This window comes from Cricetulus griseus, unplaced genomic scaffold (genome assembly GCF_003668045.3).
Source record: "Cricetulus griseus strain 17A/GY unplaced genomic scaffold, alternate assembly CriGri-PICRH-1.0 unplaced_scaffold_37, whole genome shotgun sequence".
Lineage (NCBI taxonomy): Eukaryota > Metazoa > Chordata > Mammalia > Rodentia > Cricetidae > Cricetulus > Cricetulus griseus.
The window spans coordinates 15,681-43,189 of NW_023277108.1; the positions used below are offsets into that span (position 1 = coordinate 15,681).

At 42.3% G+C, this 27,509-nt stretch overlaps 1 long non-coding RNA gene across 1 annotated transcript; it reads right to left on the reverse strand.

The window, feature by feature from the left end:
* Positions 1 to 5,420: 5,420 nt before the first annotated feature.
* Positions 5,421 to 22,638, reverse strand: LOC113839122. The gene is made up of 3 exons (XR_003488802.2): positions 22,502 to 22,638; positions 13,625 to 13,842; positions 5,421 to 7,952 (listed from the first exon to the last, which is right to left on the reverse strand). It is a non-coding gene; the product is annotated as an uncharacterized LOC113839122 (long non-coding RNA).
* Positions 22,639 to 27,509: the final 4,871 nt, after the last annotated feature.

Here is a 27,509-nt window from a genome sequence, read left to right on the forward strand (position 1 = left end):
CTTACCCAAGGAAATTGACTACAACCAGAAAAACAGGCAATAGATAATCCCACTTTACCAACAGCCAAAAGAATACTGGGTGGAAATCCACACACCATTTCACCACCACCACCACCACCACCACCACATCCAAAACAAAGAAGAATGATCAACCAATCGTTCTTGTATCCCTCAATATTAATCTACTTAACTCACATATAAAAAGACACAGGTAAGTGGAATGAATGAGAAAACAGAATCCATCCTTCTGCTGCATACTAGAAATACACCTCATCTTCAAAGACAGTTGGTGCCTAAGAACTAAATGTTGAGAAAAGATTTTCCAGTCAAGTGGATCCTAGACACAAGCATAAGTAGCAATCTTAGTATCTAACAAAATAGATTTTATATAGAAATCAACCAAAAGAAATAAAGGTGGTCACTTCCCACTCATCACAGTAGAAATCCATCATGATGAAGTCTCAATTCTAAACATCTATGCCCCAAATACAAAGGCATCCATGTTCATAAAAGAAACTCTACTAAAACTCAAATCACACATACAACCTCATACACTTATAGTGGGAGACTTCAATACCCCACTCTGAACACTAGACAGAAACACCAGACAGAAATTTAACCAAGAAACAAAGGAAGTATTAGAGGTTATGGCCCAGTTGGGTTTAACAGACACATATAGAACTTTCCATCCAAACACAAAGGAGTATAACTTCTTTTCAGCACCACATGAAACCTTTTCTATAATCAACCACATACTTTGCAACATAGCAAACCTCAGCATGTACAAAAATTAAAATAACCCCCTGTATCTTATCAGACCACCATGATTTAAGTTAGATTTCAATAACAACACAAGTTGCAAAACACCTGCAAACTCATGGAAATTGCATAATGCCTAATTGGGTCGAGGAGGAAATAAATAAAAAGAAATTAAAGATTTCCTAGAATTCAATGAGAATGAGGACAAAACACATCCAAAGTTATGGGACACTTTGAAAGGAATGTAAAGAGGAAAGTTTATAGTACTAACTGCCTACATGAAGAAATTGGAGAATAGTCACACTAGAGAAATGAAAGAACAACTGAAAGCTCTAGAACACAAAGAAACCAATGCACCCTGGAGGAGTACCTTCCAGGAAATAATCAAATTGAGAGCTTAAATCAATAATGCAGAAACTAGGAAAACAAAACAAAGAAATAATATAACAGAGAGTTGGTTCTTCCAGAAAATCAACAAGATAGACAAACTTTTATCCAAACTTACCAAATGAAAGAGAGTGAAGTTGCAAATTCATAAAATCAGAAATGAAAAGGGGGACATAACAATGGACACTGAGGAAATCCACAAATCATCGGTTCATAGTTCAAAAACCTGTATTCCTCAAAATTTAAAAATCTAAAGGAAATGGAGAATTTTCTGGATAGATTTCACTTACCAAAATTAAATCAAAAACAGTTAAGAAACTTAAATAGATCTATAACACCTAATGAAATAGAAGTAGTCATCAAAATTCTCCCAACCAAAAAAAAAAAAAGCATAGAACCAGATGGCTTCAGTGCAGAATTCTACAAAAAATTCAATGAACAGCTAATACCAATTCCCCTCATATTACTCCACTTGATGGAAGCACAAGGGTCATTGCCGAAGGCTTCTAATAGGCAACAATTACATTGGCAACCAAGCCACACAAAGACACAATTAAGAAAGAGAACTACAGACCAATATCCCTCATGAACATTGATGCATAAATACTCAATAAAATGCTGGCAAATCTAATCCAAGAACACATCAGAGAAATTATCCAACACGGTCAAGTAGGCTTCATCCCAGGGATGCAAGGATGGTTCAACATATGAAAATCCATCAATGTAATCCACCATATAAACAGACTGAGTGGGTAAAAATCACATAATCATCTCACTGGATGCCATGAAAGCCTTTGACAAAATCCAACACCCCTTCATGATAAAGGTCTTGGAGAGATTGGGGAATAACAGGAACATATCTTAACATAATAAATCCTATATACAGCAAGCCGACAGCCAACATCAAATTAAATGGAGACAAACTCAATGCAATTCCTCTAAAATCAGGGATAAGACCAGGCTGTCCACTCTCTCCATACCTCTTCAATGTTGTCCTTCAAGTTCTAGCTAGAGCAAGAAGACAACAAAAGGAGATCAAGGGGATACAAATTGGAAAGGAAGAAGTAAAGCTTTCACTATTTGCAGATAGTCTACATGAGTGACCGAAAAACTCTACCAGGGAACTCCGACAGCTGATAAACACCTTCATCAAAGTGGCAGGATGCAAGATTAACTCAAAAAAATCTGTAGCCCTACTATATACAGATAATAAACACTCTGAGAAAGAAATCAGAGAAATATCACCCTTTACAATTGCCACAATCAACATAAAATACATTGGGGTAATGCTAACCAAAAAAGTGTAAGACCTGTATGATAAGAATTTTGAGTCTCTAAAGAAAGAAATTAAAGAAGATATCAGAAAATGGAAGGATCTCCCATGTTCTTGGATAGGTAGGATCAACATAGTAAAAATGGCAATCTTATCAAAAGCAATCTACAGATTGAATGCAATCCCCATCAAAATCCCAACACAATTCTTCACAGACCTTGAAAGCACAATACTCAACTTTATATGGAAAAACAGAAGACCCAGGATAGCCAAAACAACCCTGTACAATACAGGAACTTCTGGAGGCATCACCATCCCTGACTTCAAGCTCTATTAAAGAGCTATCATCCTGAAAACAGCTTGGTATTGGCATAAAAATAGACAGGTAGACCAATGGAATAGAGTTGAAAACCCTGATATTAACCCACACACCTACAAACACATGATTTTTTGACAAAGAAGTTAAATTTATGCAATGGAATAAAGAAAGCATCTTCAACAAATGGTGCTGGCATAACTGGATGCTGACATATAGAAGACTGCAGATAGATCCCTGTCTATCACCATGCACAAAACTTAAATTCAAATGGATCAAAGACCTCAACATAAATCCAGCCACACTGAACCTATTAGAAGTGAAAGTGAGAAATACCCTTGAATTAATTGGTACAGGAAACTGCTTCCTGAACATTACACCAGCAGCACAGACACTGAGATCGACAATTGATAAATGGGACCTCCTGAAACTGAGAAGCTTCTGTAAGTCAAAGGAACTGTCAGCAAGACAAAATGGCAGCCCCAAAAATGTGAAAAGATATTCACCAATCCCACATCTGACAGAGGGCTGATCTCCAAAATATACAAAGAACTCAAGAAGCTACTCTCCAAAACACCAAACAATCCAATTAAAAAGTGGGATACAGAACTAAATTAACAATTCTCAATAGAGGAATGTAAAATGGCTGAAAGACACATAAGTAAGTGTTCAACATCCTTAGCCATCAGGGAAATGCAAATCAAAACAACTCTGAGATACCTTCTTACTCCTGTCAGAATGGCTAAAATCAAAAGTACCAATGACAGTTTATGCTGGAGAGGATTGGAGAAAGGGGAACACTCTCCCACTGCTGGTGGGAGTGCCAACTTGTACAGCCAATTTGGTTATCAATTGTAACTTCTCAAGAAAATGGGAATCAGTCTACCACAAGATCCAGCAATTCTACTCTTAGGCATATACCCAAAAGAAGCACATTCATACAACAATGGACATCTGTTCAATGATGTTCATAGCAGCACTAATTGCAAAAGCCAGAACTTGGAAGCAATCTAGATGACCCTCAACTAAAGAATGGATAGAGAAAATGTGGTACATTTACACAATGGAGTATCTCAGCAGAAAAAAAAAGGAATCTTAAAATTTGGAGGAAAATGTATGGAACTAGAAAAAGCATTCTGAGCAAGGTAACCCAGTCACAAAAAGACAAACATGTACTCACTCATATGTAGATTTTAGACATGGAGTAAAGGATTACCAGCCTACAATCCATACTTCCAGAGAAGCTAGTAAACAAGGAGGACCCTAAGAGAGACATACATGGTCCCCTGGAAAAGGGGAAAGGGACAAGATCTCCTGAGCAAATCGGGAGCACGGGAGGAGGTGGGAGGGAGCTATGAGAATGAGAAGGGGAGGAAAGGAGGGGTGAGGAAGACATGAGGGAGCAGAAAGGTTGAGTCAGGGGAAGAATAGAAGAAAACAAGAAAATACTGTAATTGAGGGAGACATTTTAGGTTTACAGAGAAATCAGACACTAGGGAAATGTCTGGAGATCTACAAAGATGACACCAGCTAACAATCTAAGCAACAGAGGAAATGCTACCTTAAATGTCCTCCCCTGATAATGAGATTGATGACTGACTTATATGCCATCCTACAGCCTTCGTCCAGCAGCTGGTGGAAGTAGAAGCAGACACCCACAACTAATCACTGAACTGAACTGAAATCCAGTTTCAGAGAAGGACAAGTGATGAGCAAAGGGGCCCAGACTAGGCTGGTGAAACCCACAGAAATAGCGGACCTGAACAATGGGGAGCTCTTGGTCCTGAGACTGATAGCTGGCATACCAGTATGGGAGTGATCCAGAACCCAGGAACATGGATTTCAGTAAGGAGACCTTGGAAATCTATGGGACCTCCTGTAGTAATTCAGTACTTATCCCTAGCATAAGTGTGAACTTTGAGAGCCCATTCCACATGGAGGGATACTCCCCGAGCCAAGACATACAGGAGTGAGCCTAGCCCTTGTCCCAGGGGAATATGATAGACTCTGATGACGCCCCTATGGAAAGCCTCACCCTCCTTGGGGAGCAGAAAGGATATGTGATAGGTAGGGTTTTAGTTGGAGGTAGTAGGGGAGGAGGGAGAGGGGACTGGAATTGACATGTAAGACAATCTTCTTTCTCATTCAAAATAAAAAAACAATCATTAGGCCTCCAATATGCAAATGACAAATGGGCTGACAAAGAAATCAGAGAAACCTCATCCTTTACAATAGCCAAAAATAACATAATATATCTTAGGGTAACTCTAGCAAAACAATTGAAAGACTTGTATGACAAGAACTTTAAGTCTTTGAAGAAAGAAATTGAAGAAGATATTAGAAAATGGAAAGATCTCACAGGCTCTTGGATAGGTAGGATCAGCATAGTAAAAAATGGCAATCTTAACAAAAGGAAACTACAAATACAATGGAATCCCCATTAAAATCTAAGCACAATTCTTCACACTTGAACTTGAAAGAACTATAATCAACTTCATATGTAAAATCTGCCCCGTCCCTAGGGGCTCCGGTAATTCGTGAGTCGGAGGTGGATCACGCCTGCAAATAATGGGCAAGAAAGAAAGAGTGGGACCAAACAGATTCCATTGTCAAGGCCCACTTTATTAAAACCAAGGGGATTTTTAAAGAGAAAGGAGGAAGCAGAGAAAAAGGAGGTGGGGGGAGGGATGAGTTAATTGTTCTCAGGCAGGTATCCAGAATCTCCTGTGTTGATCTCAAGCACTAACTAAGGAAATGGCGGAAGGGATAGGTGTTAGTTGCTTCTCAGGCAGGTATCGGGACTCTCCTGTGATAAGAGAGTGGGATACTAGACTGGCTGGCGGCTAGCTAGGCATGGGGGGTCGCCAAGGCTGGCCTCTGACATCTCCCCCTACTAAGTGTAATAAAATGGAGCATCTGGCTTAGGCTACATGATGGGCACGCGCATCCAGGACCCTATGTTTTATGATATTGTCATTTATATGACAGTGAGGGGTAGTGCCTTGTCTTAGGTTACGTGAGATGCCTCTGTCCCCAGAACTCTGATGACCCTTCATAAGGCTAGAAGCTCGGGAGTGCTTTGGATTGGGTATCTGGGGGTCAGTCTCATGCTAAACCTGTCATGGAGGACGCTACAGCCGTTGTGAAGGGTCGGCATCTGGCTTACGGCATCACGATACATTCCCATCATGGACGGCTCCAAGGCCAAGGAAATCGGGAGGTTCGATGTTCAAGGCCTAAAAAATCCAGTCCTTTAGGACTGGGGGGAGGTTTATTGTCATCAGGCAGCTCAGAATCTAATGCCTCCAGGCGATGGTAGTGGACCAAAACCAGTTTTTCGAGGATGGCGTCAATCTGGTACTTAATGAATCGGGTTAATTTTTGAAAAGCCCAGGGCCGGAAGAAGATTAAAATGAAAAACCCAACCATAGGACCAAGGATAGAAGGTAGCAGGGTGGAAAGCCATGGAGAGGTGGAGAACCAATTTTGGTACCAAGATTCAGCTTGTTCTCTTAGTCCTTTACGTTCTTCTATGCTATCCTGAACCTTTTTAAGGCTATCTTCAACTAGGCCTGTCTTATCTGAGTAGAAGCAGCATTCCTCCTTAAGGGCAGCACATAGGCCCCCCTGCTGTAGAAAAAGGAGGTCGAGGCCTCTCCTGTTTTGTAATACAACTTCAGAGAGGGAGACAACAGAATCTTTGAGATTTTTTAGTCATCTCTGTAGTTCCTGTATGTCTTTATTTATAGTTGTGCTTAATTGTGTATATTGTTTATTGGAGGTGACTAACGAGGCTATGCCTATTCCTGCTCCCGTGGCTCCCAGGCCTAAGATAACAGCCAAGGTGATTGTAGTAATGGGTTCCCTTTTGGGTCTGGACTGGAGGGCAGCACCTCGATCCCAGAAATTCAAAAAGGTGTCTGGATCATGGATGGTCAGGCGGGGCAATAGTTGAACCAGGACACAATAATCTCTTTTAGACAAAAATACCGAGGTAACAATGTAGGTGGCTAATCCTGAGGAGCAGGCGAGATAAGAATTATTAAAAGTTGAGATGTAAAGAAAAGAGGAATTAACTATAAGGGTTTGATTGCAAGTTGGAGAAAGGGGAGTTGGGGGAAGCATATCTGGCCCAAGAAGGCATAGGCCCAAACCTGACACTTGTCCCAGTGTTAGTCCTTGGCCGTCAGTTGGATTCCAGCATAGGGAGGAGGTATCATTAGTGGGGTGTAGATCCCAAAAACCTGCAATGCCCTCATAAAAGGGAGGGGTGGAAGAGTAGCAGACCTAACAGTCCTCTATGAGGGACTGGTTGGCCTGGTGGATGGCCTGAACCGTAGAATTAACTAGTGAAAGTATAAGGTCAGCAGAGGAGGGAGGGCCCAGGGGGATGGTCGGCTGAAACATAATAGGGGGATGGGCTACGGAGCTAGTAGCAGGGGATATCTGTGGAGGAAGTTTGCCCTTAGTGCCCTTATTGGGATGTAACTCTGGGTTGGGTCCAATGGCTACCTTCTCGGTGAAAGGAAGGTTTTTTAGCAATTGGATCTTAAAGGTAAGGCCAATGTCATGGCCTGAAATATAGAGGCGAAGTCCCCATTGGGCACCTCTCCCTTGCCAAAGGGAGGATGCTTTCCCCTTATCAGTAAAGGTAATTCATATGGGGTTACACCAATGGGATCCACAGCGGGAGTTAAAGTGGGCTGGCCCTGAATTAAGTTGTTGGAACGGGGGTCTAGTTTCTTAACTGTAATAAGGTCCCAGCTGGAAGAGGGTTTCCAGTATTTATCCCTGGTGGTCTCACACCCCCAAGAGACACAGAAGTAATCAATCTCAAATCCACATCGAGCCTCTAGAGAGCAATCTCTGTGAGACCCAGGACAGACGTATATAGGTGCCTTTGAAAGATAAGTTCTAGTGAACAGATTATAGCAATTAGGGATGGTTGCATACCGAATGGAGGTATTAACAGGTCTAGGTTGTGGCATAAAATGGGAGGGAGTTCCCCAGAGAGGGTCGGCTCCCATAGCCAAGGCACAAAGATCTACTATCAGGGGGGAATAAGAGGGCTGAGGTCCAATGTATGTAGAGGCATTGGCAACGTCACCGGCTTGATTGATGATCACCCAGGTGTAGTTGTAGATCTGATAAGGGCTTGCTGAGGCGGCAATCGAAGGTGGGAAACACACAAGCAGCCAGAAGGACAGTATTTTTTATCTAAAATTAAACAGAATTAGAAGACTTCTCAGGGGCTTCCCTGGGTGGATTATATAATTTTAAAAGGCATTCAGGCAACCATCTAGCATTATTGGCCTGAGTATCAAAAATACATGCATGTCCTTTTCCCCAAATGAGGACCGGATCTGGTCCATGCCATCTGTGAGTTAGGGGATCTTTCCATAAGGCTTGAGCATAATTTTGAGCCATTGATGGATGCCAGAGGCGATCCTCGGCAGATTTTCCTGAAGCATCATATGTGAGAAAATTTAGCACAAACAATGCACGATTGCGTAGGTTCTTATGATAGCCTTTAGTGGGGTATAAAATTCCTCCTCCAGAATATAGTTTAAATAGCATGTTTTTAAGTGTTTGGTGAGCTCTATCAACAATCCCCTGGCCCTGGGGGTTGTAGGGAATACCAGTAATGTGACTGATATTTAAATGAGAACAAAATTGCTTGAAGGTATATCCAGGGCCATTATCTGTTTTAATAGTCTTGGGTTGGGGTAGGGCCATTAGGCAGGAAAGAACATGACTTATAACATTTAGGTGGCCTCTCCCACTTGGAGCGTGGCATAAATGAAACCACTGTAAGTGTCAATAGTCACATGTATATATTTTAATTTCCAAAACTGGGAGAAGTTGGTGACATCCATCTGCCAAAGTTGTCCAGTGAGCAGACCTTGGGGATTAACCCCAAGGTGGGGCTCCGGCAGGAGAGTAAAACAGCCTTTGCAAGAGCAGACTCTCTCTCTAGCTTGTTCTCTGGTAATGCCAAACTGAAGGCGTAGGGTATGGGCATTGAGATGATGGGTGGCATGGGCTTGTTGGGCTAAGGATATGGGGTCAGAAAGAGGGGGGCCCGTTTGAGCCAAGGTAATTATTTGGGTAGCTTGATCAACAGCATCATTTGCCCAAGAAAGGGGCCCAGGCAACCCGGAATGTGCTCGAATGTGACCAATAAAGAAAGGGGAGGTTCAGGTTAAAATCAGACGCTGGAGAGTTGAAAACAATGGAGCCGCACCTGTAGATGGAACCTGTAGGGAATGGTCTCAAGACAGGGAACAGAGAGGGGAAGATAAGCACTATCAGTGTAAAGGTTAAAGGGTACATCAGTGAGAGTTTGGAAGACTTTAATTATAGCCAAAAGTTCTACTATCTGGGCAGAGGCAGCCAAGGTTTGAAAATAAAAGATTTTGCCATCTATAGAATAGGCAGCCCTCCCGGTAGATGACCCATCAGTGAAAACCAGTGTGGCATCATTAAGGGGAGTCCTTTTTGTTATTTTTGGAAAGATTACAGGGTTTTTTAAAAAGAATTGGACAAGTCTATTGGCGGGGAAATGATTATCAATAAGGCCTTGGAAGGATATAAGATTAATTGCCCAAGCATCTTCATTTTGGGTGAGCCATTGTACCTGGGAAGGGGTATAAGGGAGCACAAGAATGTCAAGGTCTTTGCCAAATAATTTAATACTATGCTCTCTGCCCATCCTAATGAGTTGAGAAACTAGACAGGGGTAGGTAAGGAGGACTCTGCCAGGTGAAGCAGATAGATGGACCCAATAGAGGGGATCATTCTGCCAAAAAGGGCCTGTGGGCGTAAATGGCGTGGGGAAAATAAGGAAGCTCAAGGGTTTGTCGGGGGAAAAATAAGAAACATGTTGTTGGTTGATGGCTGTCTCCACCAGGGCCAAGGCCTGGGTGGCTTTGAGGGTGAGGGTGCAGGGAGATAAAGGGTTAGAATCCCCTTTTAGAACGTCAAAAAGAGGTTTGTGTTCTCCTGTGGTGATTTTTAGATGGGGCGAAGCCAATTAATGTCACCAAGTAACCGCTGAAAGTCATTAAGAGTAGTAAGGGAATCTTTTCTGATTTGAACCTTTTGGGACATAATTTTATTTGGGAAGAGTTCATAACCTAAAAAGAGTTGAGGGGGGTGAATCTGAATCTTTTCGGGGGATATCTGTAAGCCTTGGGTTTTTAAGGCTTTAACAAGTTGTTGGGTGACAAGGCTCAAATTGTTTTCATCAGGTCCGGCCAGAAGGATGTCATCCACATAATGAATGACGTACAGATAAGGATATTGGACCTGAAAGGGATATATAATCTGTGCGACATACTTTTGACAGAGGGTGGGACTGTTTGCCATACCCTGAGGGAGAACTCTCCATTGGAAACGGGGCATAGGGCCTATATGATTAGTAATAGGAATACTGAAAGGAAAGCGCTTGCAATCATCAGGGTGAAGGGGAATGGAAAAGAAACAATCTTTGAAATCAATAACAATTTTAGAATATTGTTTAGGGATGGCTACTGGAGAGGGAAGGCCGGGTTGTAAGGCTCCTATGGGCATCATAGTTTTATTAATGGCACGGAGGTCTTGTAATAAGCACCATTTGCCCGATTTCTTTTGGATAACAAAGATGGGCATATTTCATGGGGAAGTAGAGGGTTCAATATGTCCTGCAGTTAGTTGTTCCTGCACTAACTTTAAAACTGCAGATAGTTTTTGGGAGGTAAGGGGCCATTGGTCGATCCAGACAGGGCTATCATTTTTCCAGGTGATTTTATCAGCCTGGAGTGCAGGTGGAGCAATGGCCCTCAGGAAAAAATTTGAAATCCGATTCCATGGCGATCATTTTTTGTGTGTGTAAAGCGAGGGGGGTAATTATACCCTAACCATGTTTACCAAGGCCTTGACCCAGTAGGAAACCCTGAGAGAGCATTTGCTGGGTAATTATTTCATTGGGGCTGTACATAACAACCTGCATCTGGGAGAGGATATCCCTTCCCCAAATGCTAACTGGCAGGTTGGGGACAATGAAAGGTTGAACTCTACCTGAGTTGCCTTCAGGGTCTCGCCACGTTAGAAGTTTAGAGCTCTGAAGGGGGTTGTTTGATTGTCCTAAACCCTGTAAATGTGTTACGGAGGGCTGAGTTGGCCATGCTGAAGGCCAGAATTTTGATGAGATGACTGTGGCGTCAGCCCCTGAATCTAGGATGCCCTGAAACCATTTATTTTCAATCTGGAGGCTCAGCATGGGGCGGTCCTTGGAAATGGTCCGGACCCAATAGGTATCAGAAGAACCAGGGAAAGAAGTACCACGCTCTTGGTTGTTAATAGAGGGTGCTCGGGTATCTAAGGGGAGGGGGATAGCTTGGGCGATTCTCTGTCCTGATGTTATAGAAATGGGGCCAGAGCAGGAGCTGGCCAGTAATTTTATTTCTCCTGAGTAATCATTATCTATTATAGAGGAGTAGACAGTAAGGCCCTGGAGGGTAGAGGAGGCTCGACCAAGTATGAGGAAACAAGTATCTGGGGGTGGTGGGCCAGAAATCCCTGTGGAGAGGATCTGTACACCGTCCTCGGGGTTTGATATTGAGTCAGTGGCGCAGCTCTACAAACTACAGGTAACAACAGAGCTTGGTCACAGGTCCAGTCCTGTGCTTCCAGTGGTGGCTCTGTAGAGCTTGGAGGTGCAGGTTGGAAGGATTGTGCCTGCAGGCTTGGCCCCGATGCTGGCAAGAAGGGGATTGGCTGTGGGGCCCGGGGCTGTCCCCTCAAGCCGCTTCCCTGAGGAGGAAGCAGGGTATTTCCTCATACATCCGTTTTGGATCTACAGTCCCTGAGCCAGTATTTACCTTTTTTGCATCTGGGACAGACAGTTTTTGGCAGGGGTGAAGGGGCAAGGGTCAAGATTCCCTCTTGGGATCGAGGTGTCGGTGTGCCCTCTGGAGGTCGGGGTGTCATTTTTTGGGAACATTGTTTAGCCAAATGTCCGGTTTGGTGGCATTTAAAGCAAGCTCTGTTGTTACCTGTAGTTTGTAGAGCTGTGCCAATAGCCATAGTGACCCCCTGGGAAATGCTATGTGAGAGTTTATGAGAAAAGGGGTCAACATCATTGCATGCCCGAATCATTTCCTCAAGGGACTTGTTTTTAAAGGTGCCTCTGAGGATATTGTGGCAGATGCTGTTAGCGTTCTCGAAAGCTAGTTGTTTAAGGAGTCTGTTGTCAGTTTCCTCTGTGCCCAAAACCCGTTCTGCGGCCTCTGTCAGCCTCCCTAAAAATTCTGTATAAGGTTCATTAGCTCCCTGAATGATCTTAGTGAGGGGTGTAAACATGGACCCTCTGCTTGGGAGAGCCCGCCAAGCACTAGTAGCAGCCTGAGAGATTTGTCCTAAGAGACCTATGGGAAGTTTAATCTGGAGATTTTCAGAGAAAAATTTTCCTTGGCCAGTGAGTTTATCAAGGGTCCATTTTTGGGTGGAGGGCCTTTGTTGGTTTTTGGTAGCTAGGTCTGGCAAAGGTCATAAAATTCTGATTTCCAAGGTAAGTATTCCCCGTGGCTAAGGACTGCCTGAGCAACACAGTGCCATTCGGCTGGGGTGAAGTATCCCTCTCCTGAGAGGGCCTCTAGCAGGGCAAGGGTGAAAGATGCAGTGGGACCGTAATTTTTGACCCCTGAATTAAGTTCCTTAAGGGCTTTAAATTTTAATTTTTTAAAGGTTTTTTTCGGTTATTTCTGTTTTTTTATCTTGGTCCTCATTATCTGACTCAGAGTCATCTCTATCCCTCTCATAATTTTTATCCTCTGAGTTTTCCTCTTCATCCTCCTCTCTAGTTGTATGAGTAGAGGAGGGGTCTTGGTCAGAGGAGGATGGTGTGTATCTGGGGCCCTGGCAAGTTAGGACAGGAAAGGCCACATTAGTGGATTTGGAGATTTTTGGCCTGGCGCCTGGTGGAAGGGAGGTTTTAAGGGCTGTAATGGGCTGAGTGGGGAACCCGAAGATTGATAGGCCAACTGTGGTCTGGAGGGATGTGAGGTCTAAGGAGAGTTGTGACAACTCCTGCTGTAAATGTAAGACCTCTTTAAGTTCTGATATCTGTTGGGTGAGATGTTTTTTAGCTTGAATTAAGGCCTCTGTGGAAGATGGGAGAAAAGGAGCTGAGGCATAGGGTGGAGGTCCTGTAGGGGCAGTAAAGCCCGCGAAGGGAGGCCAGTTGGGGTTGTAATAATCAGCTGTCCCTTCTTTTAGATCCTCCTGGTATTAGTGATTTAGGTGGTCGGTTTCTGGTTTGGGGTTTGAACTAAAAATAGGGTAATTTTTAATATTTTTAGGGGAATGAAGCTCAAGGCCCTGTAGAGAGGGATAAAGATTATGGGAAGGTTTTAATGGAGGTTTGTCAGTAAGATGTGACAGGGGGCTTTGGGTCTCCTCAGGGGGCATAGGAATGGAAATCGAAGGACAGGGAGAAGATGGAGGTTTGTCTATGGGGCAGTCAGAAACAGGAGCGTGAGCATGAGAGAGGGGCTTGAGAAAGTTTTTAATTGCAGAAGTAAGGTGAGCAGAGCCAGGGGAGTTAGTAAAGATATCATTGATAAGATTCCAATAACCAAAAGTTTGTGAGGGAATTGCCTCAGGTCCCTTTTCTTTGAGTAATTTATTAAGATCCTGTCCAACTTTTTCCCAAGTTAGGGGATGAATATCTGGGCTTTCTAAAATGACCCACAGACATGTTTTTGACAAGAAGGCAAAAAACTGAATCAAGTCCTTGCATTTTACTCGAACTCCTCTTTCCCGAAAAGAAGTCTTAAAATCCCTAATGAATTTGACTTCCTTAGACAATTTTTGGCCCATATTATCGAACAGAATAAGGGGGCACTTACCAGGGAATCAGTCACTCATGAACGATGAGAACTTTTCCCAGACCAGCGTCCGTCGTAATCCGGCGAGCAGAACTTCCTTTTCGGTGTGCACTACCGAGGTTTCCTTGGGGAGGGGGGTCTCCATTCGGCGAAGAATCCATACCTTGAGCCGAACGTTTGGGTGCCACCTGCCCCATCCTGCGGGCTCCGGTAATTCGTGAGTCTGAGGTGGATCACGCCTGCAAATAATGGGCAAGAAAGAAAGAGCGGGACCAAACAGATTCCATTGTCAAGGCCCACTTTATTGAAACCAAGGGGATTTTTAAAGAGAAAGGAGGAAGCAGACAAAAAGGAGGTGGGGGGAGGGATGAGTTAATTGTTCTCAGGCAGGTATCCAGAATCTCCTGTGTTAATCTCAAGCACTAACTAAGGAAATGGGGGAAGGGATAGGTGTTAGTTGCTTCTCAGGCAGGTATCAGGAATCTCCTGTGATAAGAGAGTGGATACTAGACTGGCTGGCGGCTAGCTAGGCATGGGGGGTCGCCAAGGCTGGCCTTTGACAAAAATCAAAACCCCAGAACAGCCAAAGCGATGCTGTAAAATAAGGGAACTTCATGAGGAATCACCATCACTGACTTCAAGCTCTATCGTAGAGCAAGAGTAATAAAAACAACTTGTCATTGGCATAAAAACAGTCATGAAGATAAATGGCATCAAATCAAAGACTCTAATACTAATCTACACACCTATGAAAACCTTATTTTTTACAAAGAAGCCAAAGTTGTACAATGGAATAAAAGAAAGCATCTTCAATAAATGGTGCTGGAATAACTGGATGTTAACATATAGAAGAATGCAAATATCTATCCCCATGCACAAAATTCAAGTCCAGATGGATCAAAGACCTCCACATAAATCTATGTACACTGAACCTAATAGAAGAGAAAGTGGGAAGTAGTCTTGAATGCACTGACACAGGAGACCACTTCCTAAATATAACACCAGTAGCACAGACTATAAGATCAATAATCAATAAATGGGACCTCCTGAAACCGAGAAACTTCTGTAAGGCAAAGGATGAGATCAGTACAACAAACCAGCTGCCTACAGAATGGGAAAAGATCTTCATGAACACTATGTGTAACAGACAGCTTATTATATAAAGAACTCAAGAAACTATACACCAAAATACCAAGTAATCCTATTAAAAATTGGGTACAGATCTAAACAGAATTATCAGCAAAAGAAACTGAAATGACTAAAAGATACTTAAGGAATTGCTCAACATCTTTAGTCATCTGTGAAATGCAAATCAGAATAACTCTGGGATACCATCTTACACCTCTCAGAATGACTAAGATCAAAAACACTGAAGACAGTTTATACTGGAGAAGATGTAAAGTAAAGGAAACACTTGTCCACTGCTGGTGGGATGGCAAACTTGTACAGCTACTTTGGAAATCAGTATGGCAGTTTCTCAGAAAACTGGAAACCAATCTACCTCAAGGCCCAGCAATAACATTCTTGAGCATATGCCCAAAGAAAGCATAATCATACCACAAGGACATTTGTTCAACTATGTCCATACCTACATTATTTGTCATAGCTATAACCTGGAAACAGCCTAGATGCCCATCAATCAAATAATGGATAATGAACATGTGGTATATTTACACAATGGAGTGTTACTTATCAGTAAAAAACAATGACATCTGGAAATTAGTTGGCACATGGATGGAACTAGAAAAAAAAAACATCCAGAGTGAGGTGATCCAGTCCCAGAAGGACAAACATAGTATGTATTCATTCATAAGTGGATATTAGATATAAGGCAAGGGATAATCAGGCTATATTCCACAACTCCAGAGAAGCTAGGTAAAAAGAGGGACCATAATACAGATACACATGGAGGGCCCCAGGAAGGGAAAATAGTTGAGATCTCCTTGGTAAACTTGGATGAGTATATAAGGGAGGGAATGGGGCATGGTAACATGAGGAATCACAAAGACTGAGTTGTAGGAGGGACAGAGGAGGAGACCAATAAAAGAGACATCTTGATATAGGGAGCCATTATTGGGATAGGGAGAAATTTTGTGCTAGAGAAATTCTTAGGAATCCACAAGGATGACCTCAGCTAAGACTTATAGCCATAATGAAGAGGGTTCTGAACAGGCCTTTGCCTTTAATCAGATTAGTGATTACCCTAAAGTCATCATAGAACCTCCATCCAATTACTTATGGAAGCAGATGCAGTGACCCACAGCCAAGCCCTGGGCTGAGCTTCAGGTGTACATTTGAAGAGAGGGAGGAGGGATCATATGGAAAAGATGAGGTCAAGACCATGATAAGGAGAATCACAGGAACAGCTAACCTGAGCTAGTGAGAGCTCATGGAATAATGACTGACATCTGGGAAACCTTCATGAGACTGAACTAGGCCCTCTGAATGTGGGTGACAGTTATGTGACTTGATATGTTGTGGTGGCCCCTGGCAGTGGCAGCAGGACCTAACTCAGTTGCATGAACTGACTTTTGGAGCTCATTCCCTATGATGTGAATAAGCTTGATACAGTGCATGAAGCCTTGCTCAGGCTTGATGCAGTGAGAAGGGGCTTGGTCCTGCCTCAACTTGGTATGCCAGACATTGCGGAATCCCCAGGGAGGACCTTACATCCTCTCAGGAATGGATGGGGGTGGGAAGGGGGAGAGGAAGGGAGTAGGAGAAGGGAGGGAGGGGTAAGTGTGGTTGGTATGTAAAATGAAAACTAATTTTTAAATAAAATGTAAAACTTTACTTCCTGTGTAGTCAGGTGTGCTGGTACGGGCATTTAATCTTAACACTAGGTAGAATACAGAGGTAGGTTTGCCATTGAGATTGAGGGCAACCTGGTCCGCATAGTGAGTTCCAGGTCAAAGAGAAATCTCTAGTGAGGCCCTGTGCCAAGAAGAAAAAATAAAGTTCTTTGATCATTAGAGTGTGTTGAATTTATTTTCCAGCCATGAGTGTATTTATTCTAATTGCCTGTACTACAGGCTGTTCATATTTTGCCCCACAATCTGGGAAATTTTTCTACTACTTTTCACAGAAAATGTTTTCAATACTCTGAGTTTCTCCATACTGTCTTCAATGTTAGCTCTTCATATTTGATCTCTGCAATGATTTTAAATCTAGGTTCTGAATATGACAGAAAGCATACAGAATTGTCATTCTCTCGGGCTTATTTCACTTAACATACTGATTTCTGATTGCATTTCATTTTCCTCCAAGTGTGAGTTCATTTTCTCCATGGCTGTATAAAAGTTGTGCTGTATATCATATATTTGTACAAATATGAGATTATTAGCTCTTGTTTTAAAGAATAGGGGGTTGAGTTCTGTCCCTAAAAGTTAAAAATTAAAGCAAAGCTGCTGGATGCTTCAGGACAGTATTCAGCCAGATTCATTCAGCTGTGCTCTCTGTCTTGATATAACTTTTTTCCATATGTGGCCATGATAATGTGTCCCCTTTTTTTCTCTTCCTCCTTACTGCAGCTTTGACTATGTGAGGAAGTTCCTTCCCCCAAGGGAACGGTCTGCCTGAAGAATGCTAATTACTCAAGTAAATTTACAACCTTCCTCCATTTTTCCTGCAGTTTACTGTGACCCCTCTTCTCCCACAGAAGGAAGAGAAAGTAATCCTTAAAAGTTCACATCAATGTTTGCCTCACTAGAAGTGGAAAGATGAGCAAATCCACTTGGAAGCATCTGAGTGACATTTTGAAGTCTGCTTGTCACAGATACACTTTGTCTTTCACTCATTTATCATTTGTCCAGTTTTTCTGCTTCAAATACACATGTCAAAGTTAATTTACTTTATGCTTAAAGCAAAACCAAATGCCTAGCAGCCTTCTATGCAAGAGTTGTAGGGAGACAAATGAACAAGACAGAGATGGGGTGAAGAACAAAGGGAAGACAAGGACACATCAGAGAACATCAGCCTGGCTGTGGGAATTGTGCTCAGCCTTTTTGGTCTTCAGCAGGGAAATATGATGTCTAACTATGGACCTGACCTCAGCTGTATGGAGAAGGTGGTCTTTGATCTGGACCATGTGGAAAGGGTAGGATTCATCCAGATAGAGTTGAAATAGGAGGGATTTCATGTTCCAGAAGACTGTCAAGACAGACTACACCACTGCCTGTAATCAGGTTTCTTAAGAAAAGGGCAGATAAGCTCCATAGGAACTGGTCAGAATGCAAAGGTGATCACTGCCTTTATTTCAGGAAGGGGCACAGTCCCATACTCTTCTTTTAGAGATGTCACCTGGGTAGACCTGCTTTTCCCGTGTGTGTGTGTGTGTGTGTGTGTGTGTGTGTGTGTGTGTGTGTGTGTGCTTTCATGGAACACTGGATACAAAGGGAAAATGAGCCAAATAAGGCACATTGAACAGACTCCTGAGCAGTGAGTAGACAGACATCAGGCAAATTTCCTAAAGGGCTTTGAAAAGGATGTAGGATTAAGATGCTCAAAGTCTAGTGTGTATGTAAAGCAAGGCCACTGGAGTGGTGGTTCTTAACCTTCCTGATGCTGTGATCCTTTAGTACAATTCCTCAATTGGGTCCAGTTGTTGTGACCCAAACCATAAAATTATTTTTGTTTCTACTTCATAACTGTAATTTTGCTGTTGTCATGAATCATAATGTAAATATCTGATATACAGGACTTCTGATATGAGACCCCTGTGAAATGGTCATTCTACCCCGCAAAAGGGTCATGACCGGCAGGTTGGGAACCACAATACTGGAAGGTCTGTAGATTCAAAGGGACTTCATCAGAATGGACAAACACTGAAATACACAAAGAGTAGAGGGCAAGAGATGAGCTTGTATTTCATCCCCATGTGATATCCTAATGGTTGGGCAGCTTGAGCTGATGCTGGTATGGGCAAAAGGTTGGTCCCCAGGAAAGACTGGAGCTTGAGAAAAACCCTTAGGAGTTGAGCTTTGAGAATTATAAAGACAGACTATTGCATTGGAAAGGGGATAGATAGGAGGTAGCTCTGGACTACTAGCCCTCAAGTAAGAAATGTTGGTAAGGAAAAGCTTTCAAGTAATGTGGGAGGGAGAAGTCCCTATCCTGTGGGGAACCTATTATCTCCTCTGCTTAAAAATCCCAAGACAGAAGAAAAAGTAAACGTAACAAAGCATGAGTTTAAAAAATAACCAGTTTAGGAATTGGAGAGATAACTCAATGGTTGAAGAGCATTTTCTGCTCTTACAGTGAACCAGTTTTCAACTCCCAGCACCCATAGCAGGCAGCTCCAATTGTCTGTAATTCCAGTTCCAGGGGATCTGAGCACTCAGGATACAATTCCACAATATCCAGTGCACATCACACATCTTACGGATTCTGCAGTCACAAAGATGCATCACACACACACACACACACACACACACACACACACACACACACACACACACTCACACTAGATCTGTGATCTTTTTTAAAACAACTTTAATATATCTTTTAAAAATGCAACGTGCTCATTTTCCAACTCACCCCTTATTCTTAGTAGTATGTAATTTGGAAGATAACATAACAGGTAATTTTATATGAATGATCTGCTCAGATAGTGTAACAAAATGACATGTGCTTTTGTTTCAAGGAAGTTTTGATATGCCAGCCCAGCTCTTAAGCAAAGAGAATACTTAGGAAGTACAAGAGACATCACTGTCAGTCAGGCTAGATTTCATTGTGACTAAGCCCCAAAGGAACAATGGGGACATGACAAACAATAAACACTAACAAGAGTCTGATGTGCTTTCTATCACCAGGCAAGAAAATGGCCCAAGTTGCTATGGAGCATCACTGTCAGAGAAACCTTAGACACAGTAAGCATGCTCTGTGACACTCAGACACTGGACCCCCAAGACAATGTTCTGCTGTCAAAGGAGAGAAGACACACAGAGGATTCCTCCCTTGCAGATGTGGCACAAATCCTGCGTGGCATGTTCCAGATGGGAGTGTGGCAGGGACAGCATTCACCTCCAAGAACTGCACTAAGAGACCTGAGATCTCCTTTTCAGATGTGCACCAACCAGACACTGAGGACACTTTGGTGCCAGGTAGAAACCTATTTTCTTATTTGTCTATTATTTATTGTGGGGAAGGGAGGCTAGAAGACATGAGAAGGTACATTATAAGTCCAAGTGGAATTATAAAATGCTATCTGAAGCAAAATCATGTTCTAAGAGACTCTCAAGCTTCACTTTAATCAGCACCCCAAGTTCACCCCTCACGGGGTATGTCTATGAAATTCTCTTCACTACAAGGTCATGAAGAGCTTCATCAAGGAAGCAAAGCTTATTTTCGCCAGGATGCCGTTCCCTGCACCTACAAAACCAAAGATTTGCCACTACCCATCTGGCTGTGCTCTTAGTAGCTGTCACTTCCATGGACACAGTCAAGGCAAAACAAAGATACTGAGAGGTTTGGGCTGTGTATGCTAGAACAACTCAGCAAGTGTTTCTAAGACAGTGCATTTGAGTCTATGTAAACAAAGATCTTATCTCCCAGATGTACAGAACTTTATATGAGAGCAGGACTCAGCGGCTTTTGTCGGAAAGAATATGAAGTGGTATGGGAAAGCAATAGGTTCTGTTGGGGACTGTTGTTTTGAACTTAAGAGGCTGGAAGTGTCTCACTTCAGGTAGGGGGTTGTCACAAATCTAGTCTGTAACCCTGAAGCCTCAGAACCCTTCAGATGGCAAAGATATCCAGTTTCCAATAGAGAGCTGTGCAAACCACACAGAATAACTTCCAGACTCAAGTCCCAACAGCATCTACTTTATCAGAAAGAATCTAATGTACTCCCCACAAGACCTTTCTTCTCTGCCAAAGAACATCTTTCTTTCTCTTCTGACCACTCAAAAATAGGACTGGGGGTTCTTTAGCACTATCCTTACATTCCCCACACTATCTAGAACATTTTCAAGCAAATCCTAGTGCAGTCTGAAAAATCATATCTGCTGGTCAAGATTTTAAACTTAAAGTTTGTCAGACATCTTGCACAGAATGGGAGACCTTGGAACATTCATCCCCAAATGGGACATCTCCATTAGATTTCTCCCCTCAGAGCTCGGGGAATACCGAGGAAGAGAAGGCAGAAGGTGTAAGTGTCAGAAGGGATGGAGAACAAGGCCCTTTGAATCAACACAATCAAATCTCACTTGAACTCGCTGAGGCAGAGTACACAGGGCCTTTGAGGGTTGCACCAGATGGAATCCTAGAGCTGAAAGGAGAAGAGGATGCATGTCCCCATCCACACTGCAGAAGCTGTCTCCAATTGATAACCAGCACAAATGAAAATTTGGTTTTCTCCAAGACCCACTGGAGAAACAAACAACTTTTAAGGGTAGGCCACATATCCAGCAGTACTTAGACAACAGGAAAAAGAATTCAGTGGCATCTATGGAGTTCCTTGTCTCATGATGTCTTGTCAGGGCTCATTCATTTTTAATTTGTATCTCATTTTTATTTTATTTTTATATAGCTTTTCCTGTCTATTTTGAGCTTACATGTGTTTTGGTTGTGTATTATTGTTATAATATTGGGTGACGGAGACCTTTGTGGATTCCACAACAGGTGAGGGCTAAGCATGCCAGGCAGACAGAGCTTAAGTGAGAAGTGTTATTAGAGAAGGAAGAGAAAGGAGGAAGGGAAGTGAGAAGGAGGAGAGAAGAGAAAGAGAGAGAGAGATGGGGAGAAAGAGAAAGGAGAGAAGAGGGAGGCAGGAAAAGTCCTGCTGCCTCTTCAGAGTAACAGCAGGAGAGAGCAGAAGTGGGTGGAGTTTTCCTTTTAAAGGGTCATTTGCACCTACATGTAGAATATACAGTGATGTAGCATCCATAGGACCCTTGGATGACCAGGGTCCTGCCTAAGTACATTCTGCCAGGTACCAGGGAGCAGGAGCACATAAGGCATGAATCCTTACATTCCCACCTATTTTCCATAAAAGGGAAATTTTTAAGTTTGAAATTAAAAGTCTTTCTTTCTATATTTAAATTATTTTATCCTTGGGGGCAGACCAAAACATCCAACATCTGCTTCCATTGGAGTCTTGGACCCACACCCACTGAGAGAGGTGAGTACTTGGCCTTCTCCTCCCCCCTCCCCCCATGGAAGCCCCTGACCTGAGCATGTAGTCCTGTCCTGCCCACTGAGTCCCCCAGAGACCATCGGGCAGACCAAATCATCCAGCATCAGCCAACATTGGAGCCTTGGACCCACACCCACAGGGAGAAAGACCTGGGGACAGACCAAACCATCCAGCATCTGCCACCATTGTAGTCTTAGACCAATACCCACAAGGAGAGGGAGAGGACCTACCTGCACCCACTGGAAAAAGGGATGGGAAGACAAGTTGTCAATAAATGGATTTATTAAGTAAAATGATCCTGACAGCCAGGTATAGATTGAACAGAGATATCCTTGGCCTGATGAGAAGCACCTTTATGTTTAGATGGCAACCAAAATAAATCCAAACTCTTGAGCTTGTGATTAAGTGGTAAGTTGTCACTGCTCTACAAGCTTATGAAATCTATTAAATGCTAAACTCTGAACTTTCATACCATGGAAGGGGAAAACAATCTGAAGCATTTATCATATGTTAAATTATTTATTTATATTTTTATAACTTGCATTTACATCTCAAATAATTTCTTCAGACCCTCAAAGCTTATAAGCTTTTATCTCCTCGGGCCTTTTTTGAACCAATATCAAGACTTAATTTGTATATATAAAATAAGCTAACAAGCTGGTTATAGACTTGGAGAAGAACCTGATTGCCTGTTGCTAAGTTGACAAAGCTATAGGCAACCCAGCTGTCAATATGATCAGAGATCCAAGATGGATAAATTATACCTGAGTGTATACCCAGCAGCTTCCAAATCTATTGAAAATGACAGGAACCAGTCCATACTCATCAGCCATACCCAGGTCTCCATAGCATTGGGGGTAGAAATAGCAGAACAAGTCTTCAAAGACCCATAAGGTGGCAGGGTTTTTTCCTCCTGTGGAAGAGGGACATGGAAAAGACTGACTTTATTTTGCTAGGCAAAAGTGGTACAACAAATTCTCCAGTGTGTGGCTGCTTGTCCACAGTGTGGGCTGGGTCCTGGTAGAAGGTGTTGCATTGAGGCATCTCACCCAGTGGTCAAACTTGTCATAATTCAGGTGGAGACATTGTGGTGCCTCATAATCTTCTTTGAAGACCTTGGGTCACTTCTAGGATCTGGGAGTCTCTGATAATAATAAGCTTGTTAATCAACATGTTAAATGCAATATTCTATAGATCCCTGAAGTATTTGAGGGCTGCCTACATATATCTGAAAAAACAGCTTTGTATTTAGTTGCTGATTTTAAGCTTAACTTTTGAAAGCATATACAAGGGAATAAGTAAGGTTTATTCCTGTAATTATATCAGTAGTACTTAACATGGCTACAATTAACAAACTTGATCATTTATAAGGATGGCTATTAACTTGTATTTCTTAGCATTCTAAAATAGGTTAGCAGCTTTCGTAAGATTGGGATGTTATATTACATTTCTGTTAGGTGTAGCTATAAAAACCATGACTTTGAATCAAAGCTCTTCTTAGTAAAACATACATTTATATGACCTAGTTTACGAAGATAGCTTAAGATTAGTAAAGTTAGCAGTACAAGGAAGCTAGACATACATTCTTAAGCCTGAATAGACCTTGAGTGAGAAGAGACATTTTTTGCAGATTTTTTATTTGAATTAGAAACAAGATTGTTTTACATGACAATCCCAGTTCCTTTCTCCCTCCTGTCCGCCCCTACCACTCCCTCCAATTAAAACCCTACCTATCACATATCCTTTCTGCTCCCCCTGGCTGGTGAGGCCTTCCATAGGGTGTCATCAGAGTCTATCGTATTCTTTGGGATATGGCCTAGGCCCACCCCCATGTGTCTTGGCTCATCCTCTAGGTGGGATGGGCTCCCAAATTCCACACCTATGCTAGGGATAAGTACTGAACTACTACAGGAGGTCCCGTAGATTTCCGAGGTCTCCTTACTGAAATCCATGTTCCTGGGGTCTGGATCACTCCCATACTGGTATGCCAGCTATCAGTCTCGGGACCAAGAGCTCCCCATTGTTCAGGTCCGCTATTTCTGTGGGTTTCACCAGCCTGGTCTGGACCCTTTGGTCCATCATTCGTTCTTCTCTGCAGCTGGATTCCAGTTCAGTTCAGTGATTAGTTGTGGGTGTCTGCTTCTACTTCCACCAGCTGCTGGATGGGGGCTATCAGGTGGCATATAAATAAGTCATCAATCTCATTATCTGGGGAGGACATTTAAGGTAGCCTCTCCTCTGTTAGATTAGATTGTTAGCTGGTGTCATCTAAGTAGCTAACAGATAGTGTCTGGTAGATCTCCAGACATTTCCCTAGTGCCTGATTTCTCTGTAAACCTAAAATGTGTCCCTCTATTATGGTATCTCCATTCTTGTTATCTTCTATTCTTCCTGACTCAACCTTTCCTTTTTTAAGATTTATTTACTTATTATGTATGCAACATTCTGCTTCCATGTATATCTGCATGCCAGAAGAGGGCACCAGATCTCATAACAGATGGTTGTGAGCCACCATATGGTTGTTGGAAATTGTACTCAGGACCTCTGGAAGAGCAGTCAATGCTCTTAACCTCTGAGCCATCTCTCCAGCCCCTCCCCCCCGACTCAACCTTTCTGCTCCCTCATGTCCTCTGGATCCCTCCTCTTCTCCCCAAGAAGAGACATTTTTTAAGCCACTGGTTTTTAATATTTTTAATGCTTTGACCTTTTAATATAGTTGCACATGCTGTGGTGACCCACGTTATAAAATTTTTCCTGTTGTTATCAATGCAAACAGCTGACATGCAGGCTTTTCCTGTAAGTAGGTTTTGTAGCCCCCAAAGTATTGAAACACATGGGCATAGAAGCTGCTCCAAACACAGTGCCAGACTGCCTAGGTCTTTGTATTGCTACATAACAGGAAATCAATATTCAAGTTTCTGAGTAGCTGATGGCTGTGATCATAATTTTTAGCTTTTATTTTAAGTCCAAATACAAAACATTTTATAATCACAAATGCCCCACAGCCTTATAAATTTAAATATTTTTAAAACTGTTCTTTAAATTTTTAATTAGAAGTCTCAACCCTGAATATATATGGACTAAACACAATAGCTCCTGCATTTGTAAAAGGAACATTACTAAAGCTTAAATTACAAATAGGCCCCACACACTAATAGTGGGAGGCTTCAACATCCCTCTCTCACCACCAGACATGTCTGCCAGACAGAAGTTTAACAGAAAAATAAGGAAACTAACAGATGTGATGATTGAAATAGATTTAACAGACATCTACAGAACATTCTACACAAACACAAAAGAATATACTTTCTTTTCAGCACCTCATAGAACCTTCTCAAAAATAGACCACATACTTGGTAACAAACAAACCTCAACAGATATAAAAAAATATTGGAATAACCCCAACTCCTATGGAATCACCACAGCTTAAAGTAGGAATTCAACAGCAACATTAATTTCAAAAGACCTACAAACTCATAGAAGTTGAACAATGACCAACTGAGTCACCACTGGGTCAAGGAAGAAACAAAGAAATTAAAGACTTCATAAAATTTAATAAAAATGATCACACTTATTGGACATAATAAAAGCAGTGCTGAAAGGAAAGTTCATAGCACTAAATTCCTGCATAAAAGAGCTGAAGACAATCCCACCCTAGTGAATTAACAAAATAAATGAACAAGCTAGAATAAAAAGAAGCAAACTCATCCAGGAGTAGATGGCAAGTAAAAGTCAAATTGAGGGCTGAAAACAATAAATTAGAAACTAAGAGAACAATACAAAGAATCAATGAGACAAAGAGTTGGTACTTTGAGAAATTCAACAAAATAGGCAAACCTTTAACCCAACTAACCAAATGGCAGAGAGAGAATATCCAAATTAACAAAATCAGAAATGAAAAGGGGGACACAACAACAGACACTGAAGAAATCCAGAGAATTATCAGGTCATACCTCAAAAACCTATACTCTACAAAATTGGAAAAATTTAAGGAGATGGAAAATTTTCTAGATAAGTACCACATACCAAAATTAAACAAACAAATATACCTATAACACCTAAGGAAATAGAAACAGTTATCATAGTCTCCCAACCAAAAAAAAAAAAGAAAAACAGCACAGGCCCAGATGGTTTCAGCACAGAATTCTACCAGATGTTCAAGAAGAACTAATACCAATGCTCCTCCTCAAATTATTCCACACAACAGAGACAGAAGTGACATTGCCAAACTCTTTTTATGATGCTACAATTCCCTGATACCCAAACCACACAAAGACACAACTAAGAAAGAGAATTACATGGCCTGGTGGGGGGCTACTGGTGTAGTCTGTTTGCAGGAGTCTTTCCTGTCAACATACTAGTGTGGCTGAAATGGGTGGGGTAAGGGCCCAGGATTTTGCCCCAGGACTGAGGTCCTGGTGGCTGTGTGGTACTGATGGAAAGCTGATCACTCACCTCTCAGTCCTCTCTGTGCAGTATGTCTGTGTCCAAGTGAGCTTCTGAAGTCACTGGAGATGGGTGGGATTGGGAGCAGAGTGGATATCAGATGTAAAGCAAAGGATAACCAGATTAAAATCCACATCTCCAGAGAAGCTAGGTAACAAGGAGGACACTAAAAGGGACATATGGATCACTGTGGGAAGAGAAATTGGATGATATCTACAAGGCATACTGGGGTGGGGATGGTAAATGGGAGGGGAGGACGGGAGGCAGAATGAGAAAAGGAGGGAAGGAGATGGCCTAGGTGTGGAGAAATGAAGTAGAAGAGCTTTGAAAATTATATTTATAGGTTTACGGAGAAACTTGGTGCTAGGGTAACTCCCAAGAATCCACAAGGAGGATACAGCTAAGACTAGCAATAGTAGAGAGGAGCCTGAACTGACTTATTCCATAATCCAACTGATGAATATCCCCAAATATCATCATATAGCCCTCATCCAGTGACTGATAGAACCAGACAAAGATATCCACAACCAAGAACTAGGCCCAGATCCAGGAATCCAGTCTAAGAGAGGGAGGAGGGAAAATATCAGCAAGGGAGGTCAAGATCATGATGGAGAAATCTACAGAGACAGCTGAACCAAGCTTGTAGAAACTAGATCTACAACTCTAGAGACTCCAGGGGACAGAACTAGGCCCTCTGTAGGTGGGATACAGTTGTGAAGCTTGGACTATCAGAGGGGTCACTGGAAGTAAGACCATGATACAAACCTGGTACATGAGCTAGCTTGTTGAAGCCCATTCCTTAGGGTGGGATGCCATGCTCAGTCTTAATGCATGAGAGAGGGGCCTGGCCCTGCCCCAACCTATTATTCCCAACTATGTTGACTCCTCATTGGAAGCCCTTACCCTTGAGAAAGGGTGGAGTGTGGGTGGGCTTGTGGGTGGGAGAAGGCAAGAAAAGTAGGAGGAGGGGTAGGGGACAGAACTGTGGTCTGAATGTAAAATGAAATCAAGAAATAAAAAATGGAAAAAAGAAAAATATTTACACACCAATTTCCCTCATGAATATAGATGCAAAAATACTCAGTAAAATACTGTGAAAATCACAATAGAAACAGAAGGGTCATTGTCAAACTCTTTTTATGAGGCTTCAATAACCTTGATACCCAAGCCACACAAAGACACAACTAAGAAAGAGAATTACAGACCAATATCCCTCATGAACATTGATGCAAAAATTCTCAATAAAATACTGGCATATCGAATCCAAGAACACATCAGAGAAATCATCCACCACGATCAAGTAGGTTTCATCCCAGGGATGCAAGA